This window comes from Oncorhynchus nerka, linkage group LG17, assembly GCF_034236695.1.
Source record: "Oncorhynchus nerka isolate Pitt River linkage group LG17, Oner_Uvic_2.0, whole genome shotgun sequence".
Lineage (NCBI taxonomy): Eukaryota > Metazoa > Chordata > Actinopteri > Salmoniformes > Salmonidae > Oncorhynchus > Oncorhynchus nerka.
This window is the reverse complement of record NC_088412.1, coordinates 2,360,284-2,367,846: the sequence shown is the minus strand read 5'-3', so window position 1 is coordinate 2,367,846 and position 7,563 is coordinate 2,360,284.

The window sequence follows — 7,563 nt, the reverse complement described above, 5'->3', positions numbered from 1 at the left end:
GCCATGACTACATGGAACTCTATTCCACAGTACTACATAGAGACATGACTACATGGAACTCTATTCCACAGTACTACATAGAGCCATGACTACATGGAACTCTATTCCACATCAGGTAACTGATGCAGCAGTAGAATCAGATTTAAAAAGCAGATAAAAATACACCTTATGGAACAGCGGGGACTGTGAAGAGACACACACAGGCATAGACACATGCACACACACACACACACGATAACACACACACACATAGGCACAGACCCATGCATACACACACATAATAACACACACACTATACATACACATGGATTTAGCACTGTAGATATGTGGTAGTGGTGGCCTGAGGGTACACACTTAATGTGTTGTGTATTCTGTAATAAATATATTGCAATGTTTTTAAAATTGTGTAACTGCCTTAATTTTGCTGGACCTCAGGAAGAGTAGCTGTTGCCTTGGCAGGAACTAATGGGGATCCATAATAAACCCCAGGAAGAGTAGCTGCTGCCTCGGCAGGAACTAATGGGGATCCATAATAAACCCCAGGAAGAGTAGCTGCTGCCTTGGCAGGAACTAATGGGGATCCATAATAAACCCCAGGAAGAGTAGCTGCTGCCTTGGCAGGAACTAATGGGGATCCATAATAAACCCCAGGAAGAGTAGCTGCTGCCTTGGCAGGAACTAATAGGGATCCATAATAAACCCCAGGAAGAGTAGCTGCTGCCTCGGCAGGAACTAATGGGGATCCATAATACACCCCAGGAAGAGTAGCTGCTGCCTTGGCAGGAACTAATAGGGATCCATAATAAACCCCAGGAAGAGTAGCTGCTGCCTTGGCAGGAACTAATGGGGATCCATAATAAACCCCAGGAAGAGTAGCTGCTGCCTTGACAGGAACTAATGGGGATCCATAATAAACCCCAGGAAGAGTAGCTGCTGCCTCGGCAGGAACTAATGGGGATCCATAATAAACCCCAGGAAGAGTAGCTGCTGCCTCGGCAGGAACTAATGGGGATCCATAATACACCCCAGGAAGAGTAGCTGCTGCCTTGGCAGGAACTAATAGGGATCCATAATAAACCCCAGGAAGAGGAGCTGCTGCCTTGGCAGGAACTAATGGGGATCCATAATAAACCCCAGGAAGAGTAGCTGCTGCCTTGGCAGGAACTAATAGGGATCCATAATAAACCCCAGGAAGAGTAGCTGCTGCCTCGGCAGGAACTAATGGGGATCCGGAAGATTAGCTGCTGCCTTGGCAGGAACTAATGGGGATCCATAATAAATACAAATGAACACATTCAGTTCACATAGATGGGTTGGCATTCTCCTCCACCTACTCATCAACATAAAGATGGGTTGGCATTCTCCTCCACCTACTCCTCCTCATCCAGATGGGTTGGCATTCTCCTCCACCTACTCGTCAACATCCAGATGGGTTGGCATTCTCCTCCACCTACTCATGAACATCCAGATGGGTTGTCATTCTCCTCCACCTTCTCATCAACATCCAGATGGGTTGGCATTCTCCTCTACCTTCTCATCATCCAGATGGGTTGGCATTCTCCTCCACCTACTTGTCATCATCCAGATGGGTTGGCATTCTCCTCCACCTACTCAACATCCAGATGGGTTGACATTCTCCTCCACCTACTCATCAACATAAAGATGGGTTGGCATTCTCCTCCACCTACTCATCAACATCCAGATGGGTTGGCATTCTCCTCCACCTACTCATCAACATCCAGATGGGTTGGCATTCTCCTCCACCTTCTCATCAACATCCAGATGGGTTGGCATTCTCCTCCACCTCATCAACATCCAGATGGGTTGGCATTCTCCTCCACCTTCTCATCAACATCCAGATGGGTTGGCATTCTCCTCCACCTACTCAACATCCAGATGGGTTGGCATTCTCCTCCACCTCCTCGTCAACATCCAGATGGGTTGGCATTCTCCTCCACCTACTCATCAACATCCAGATGGGTTGGCATTCTCCTCCACCTACTCATCAACATCCAGATGGGTTGGCATTCTCCCCCACCTACTCATCAACATCCAGATGGGTTGGCATTCTCCTCCATCTACTCATCAACATCCAGATGGGTTGGCATTCTCCTCCACCTTCTCATCAACATCCAGATGGGTTGGCATTCTCCTCCACCTTCTCATCAACATCCAGATGGGTTGGCATTCTCCTCCACCTTCTCATCAACATCAAGATGGGTTGGCATTCTCCTCCACCTACTCCTCAACATCCAGATGGGTTGGCATTCTCCTCTACCTACTCCTCAACATCCAGATGGGTTGGCATTCTCCTCAACCTATTCCTCAACATCCAGATGGGTTGGCATTCTCCTCCACCTACTCATCAACATAAAGATGGGTTGGCATTCTCTCCACCTACTCATCAACATCCAGATGGGTTGGCATTCTCCTCCACCTACTCATCAACATCCAGATGGGTTGGCATTCTCCTCCACCTTCTCATCAACATCCAGATGGGTTGGCATTCTCCTCCACCTCATCAACATCCAGATGGGTTGGCATTCTCCTCCACCTTCTCATCAACATCCAGATGGGTTGGCATTCTCCTCCACCGACTCCTCAACATCCAGATGGGGTGGCATTATCCTCCACCTACTCATCATCCAGATGGGTTGGCATTCTCCTCCACCTTCTCATCAACATCCAGATGGGTTGGCATTCTCCTCCACCTACTCATCAACATCCAGATGGGTTTGCATTCTCCTCCACCTCCTCGTCAACATCCAGATGGGTTGGCATTCTCCTCTACCTTCTCATCATCTGGATGGTTGGCATTCTCCTCCACCTACTCAACATCCAGATGGGTTGGCATTCTCCACCTTCTCATCAACATCCAGATGGGTTGGCATTCTCCTCTACCTTCTCATCATCCAGATGGGTTGGCATTCTCCTCCAACTACTCATCAACATCAAGATGGGTTGGCATTCTACTCCACCTACTCCTCAACATCCAGATGGGTTGGCATTCTCCTCCACCTACTCCTCCTCATCCAGATGGGTTGGCATCTCCTCCACCTACTCGTCAACATCCAGATGGGTTGGCATTCTCCTCCACCTACTCAAAATCCAGATGGGTTGGCATTCTCCTCCACCTACTCATCAACATCCAGATGGGTTGGCATTCTCCCCCACCTACTCATCAACATCCAGATGGGTTGGCATTCTCCTCCATCTACTCATCAACATCCAGATGGGTTGGCATTCTCCTCCACCTTCTCATCAACATCCTGATGGGTTGGCATTCTCCTCCACCTTCTCATCAACATCCAGATGGGTTGGCATTCTCCTCCACCTTCTCATCAACATCAAGATGGGTTGGCATTCTCCTCCACCTACTCCTCAACATCCAGATGGGTTGGCATTCTCCTCTACCTACTCCTCAACATCCAGATGGGTTGGCATTCTCCTCAACCTATTCCTCAACATCCAGATGGGTTGGCATTCTCCTCCACCTACTCATCAACATAAAGATGGGTTGGCATTCTCCTCCACCTACTCATCAACATCCAGATGGGTTGGCATTCTCCTCCACCTACTCATCAACATCCAGATGGGTTGGCATTCTCCTCCACCTTCTCATCAACATCCAGATGGGTTGGCATTCTCCTCCACCTCATCAACATCCAGATGGGTTGGCATTCTCCTCCACCTTCTCATCAACATCCAGATGGGTTGGCATTCTCCTCCACCGACTCCTCAACATCCAGATGGGGTGGCATTATCCTCCACCTACTCATCATCCAGATGGGTTGGCATTCTCCTCCACCTTCTCATCAACATCCAGATGGGTTGGCATTCTCCTCCACCTACTCATCAACATCCAGATGGGTTTGCATTCTCCTCCACCTCCTCGTCAACATCCAGATGGGTTGGCATTCTCCTCTACCTTCTCATCATCTGGATGGTTGGCATTCTCCTCCACCTACTCAACATCCAGATGGGTTGGCATTCTCCACCTTCTCATCAACATCCAGATGGGTTGGCATTCTCCTCTACCTTCTCATCATCCAGATGGGTTGGCATTCTCCTCCAACTACTCATCAACATCAAGATGGGTTGGCATTCTACTCCACCTACTCCTCAACATCCAGATGGGTTGGCATTCTCCTCCACCTACTCCTCCTCATCCAGATGGGTTGGCATTCTCCTCCACCTACTCGTCAACATCCAGATGGGTTGGCATTCTCCTCCACCTACTCAAAATCCAGATGGGTTGGCATTCTCCTCCACCTACTCATCAACATCCAGATGGGTTGGCATTCTCCCCCACCTACTCATCAACATCCAGATGGGTTGGCATTCTCCTCCATCTACTCATCAACATCCAGATGGGATGGCATTCTCCTCCACCTTCTCATCAACATCCAGATGGGTTGGCATTCTCCTCCACCTTCTCATCAACATCCAGATGGGTTGGCATTCTCCTCCACCTTCTCATCAACATCAAGATGGGTTGGCATTCTCCTCCACCTACTCCTCAACATCCAGATGGGTTGTCATTCTCCTCTACCTACTCCTCAACATCCAGATGGGTTGGCATTCTCCTCAACCTATTCCTCAACATCCAGATGGGTTGGCATTCTCCTCCACCGACTCCTCAACATCCAGATGGGATGGCATTATCCCCCACCTACTCATCATCCAGATGGGTTGGCATTCTCCTCCACCTTCTCATCAACATCCAGATGGATTGGCATTCTCCACCTTCTCATCAACATCCAGATGGGTTGGCATTCACCTCTACCTTCTCATCATCCAGATGGGTTGGCATTCTCCTCCAACTACTCATCAACATCCAGATGGGTTGGCATTCTACTCCACCTTCTCATCAACATCCAGATGGGTTGGCATTCTCCTCCACCTTCTCATCAACATCAAGATGGGTTGGCATTCTCCTCCACCTATTCCTCAACATCCAGATGGGTTGGCATTCTCCTCCACCGACTCCTCAACATCCAGATGGGATGGCATTATCCTCCACCTACTCATCATCCAGATGGGTTGGCATTCTCCTCCACCTTCTCATCAACATCCAGATGGGTTGGCATTCTCCACCTTCTCATCAACATCCAGATGGGTTGGCATTCTCCTCTACCTTCTCATCATCCAGATGGGTTGGCATTCTCCTCCAACTACTCATCAACATCCAGATGGGTTGGCATTCTCCTCCTCATCCAGATGGGTTGGCATTCTCCTCCACCTACTCGTCAACATCCAGATGGGTTGGCATTCTCCTCCACCTACTCAACATCCAGATGGGTTGGCATTCTCCTCCACCTACTCGTCAACATCCAGATGGGTTGGCATTCTCCTCCACCTACTCAACATCCAGATGGGTTGGCATTCTCCTCTACCTTCTCATCAACATCAAGATGGGTTGGCATTCTACTCCACCTACTCCTCCTCATCCAGATGGGTTGGCATTCTCCTCCACCTACTTGTCAACATCCAGATGGGTTGGCATTCTCCTCCACCTACTCAACATCCAGATGGGTTGGCATTCTCCTCTACCTTCTCATCATCCAGATGGGTTGGCATTCTCCTCCAACTACTCATCAACATCAAGATGGGTTGGCATTCTACTCCACCTACTCCTCAACATCCAGATGGGTTGGCATTCTCCTCCACCTACTCCTCCTCATCCAGATGGGTTGGCATTCTCCTCCACCTACTCGTCAACATCCAGATGGGTTGGCATTCTCCTCCACCTACTCAAAATCCAGATGGGTTGGCATTCTCCTCCACCTACTCATCAACATCCAGATGGGTTGGCATTCTCCCCCACCTACTCATCAACATCCAGATGGGTTGGCATTCTCCTCCATCTACTCATCAACATCCAGATGGGTTGGCATTCTCCTCCACCTTCTCATCAACATCCAGATGGGTTGGCATTCTCCTCCACCTTCTCATCAACATCCAGATGGGTTGGCATTCTCCTCCACCTTCTCATCAACATCAAGATGGGTTGGCATTCTCCTCCACCTACTCCTCAACATCCAGATGGGTTGGCATTCTCCTCTACCTACTCCTCAACATCCAGATGGGTTGGCATTCTCCTCAACCTATTCCTCAACATCCAGATGGGTTGGCATTCTCCTCCACCGACTCCTCAACATCCAGATGGGATGGCATTATCCCCCACCTACTCATCATCCAGATGGGTTGGCATTCTCCTCCACCTTCTCATCAACATCCAGATGGATTGGCATTCTCCAACTTCTCATCAACATCCAGATGGGTTGGCATTCACCTCTACCTTCTCATCATCCAGATGGGTTGGCATTCTCCTCCAACTACTCATCAACATCCAGATGGTTTGGCATTCTACTCCACCTTCTCATCAACATCCAGATGGGTTGGCATTCTCCTCCACCTTCTCATCAACATCAAGATGGGTTGGCATTCTCCTCCACCTACTCCTCAACATCCAGATGGGTTGGCATTCTCCTCTACCTACTCCTCAACATCCAGATGGGTTGGCATTCTCCTCCACCTATTCCTCAACATCCAGATGGGTTGGCATTCTCCTCCACCGACTCCTCAACATCCAGATGGGATGGCATTATCCTCCACCTACTCATCATCCAGATGGGTTGGCATTCTCCTCCACCTTCTCATCAACATCCAGATGGGTTGGCATTCTCCACCTTCTCATCAACATCCAGATGGGTTGGCATTCTCCTCTACCTTCTCATCATCCAGATGGGTTGGCATTCTCCTCCACCTACTCATCAACATCCAGATGGGTTGGCATTCTACTCCACCTACTCTTCAACATCCAGATGGGTTGGCATTCTCCTCCTCATCCAGATGGGTTGGCATTCTCCTCCACCTACTCGTCAACATCCAGATGGGTTGGCATTCTCCTCCACCTACTCAACATCCAGATGGGTTGGCATTCTCCTCCACCTACTCGTCAACATCCAGATGGGTTGGCATTCTCCTCCACCTACTCAACATCCAGATGGGTTGGCATTCTCCTCTACCTTCTCATCAACATCAAGATGGGTTGGCATTCTACTCCACCTACTCCTCCTCATCCAGATGGGTTGGCATTCTCCTCCACCTACTTGTCAACATCCAGATGGGTTGGCATTCTCCTCCACCTACTCAACATCCAGATGGGTTGGCATTCTCCTCCACCTACTCATCAACATCCAGATGGGTTGGCATTCTCCTCCACCTACTCATCAACATCCAGATGGGTTGGCATTCTCCTCCATCTACTCATCAACATCCAGATGGGTTGGCATTCTCCTCCACCTTCTCATCAACATCCAGATGGGTTGGCATTCTCCTCCACCTTCTCATCAACATCCAAATGGGTTGGCATTCTCCTCCACCTTCTCATCAACATCAAGATGGGTTGGCATTCTCCTCCACCTACTCCTCAACATCCAGATGGGTTGGCATTCTCCTCTACCTACTCCTCAACATCCAGATGGGTTGGCATTCTCCTCCACCTACTCCTCAACATCCAGATGGGTTGGCATTCTCCTCCACCTATTCCTCAACATC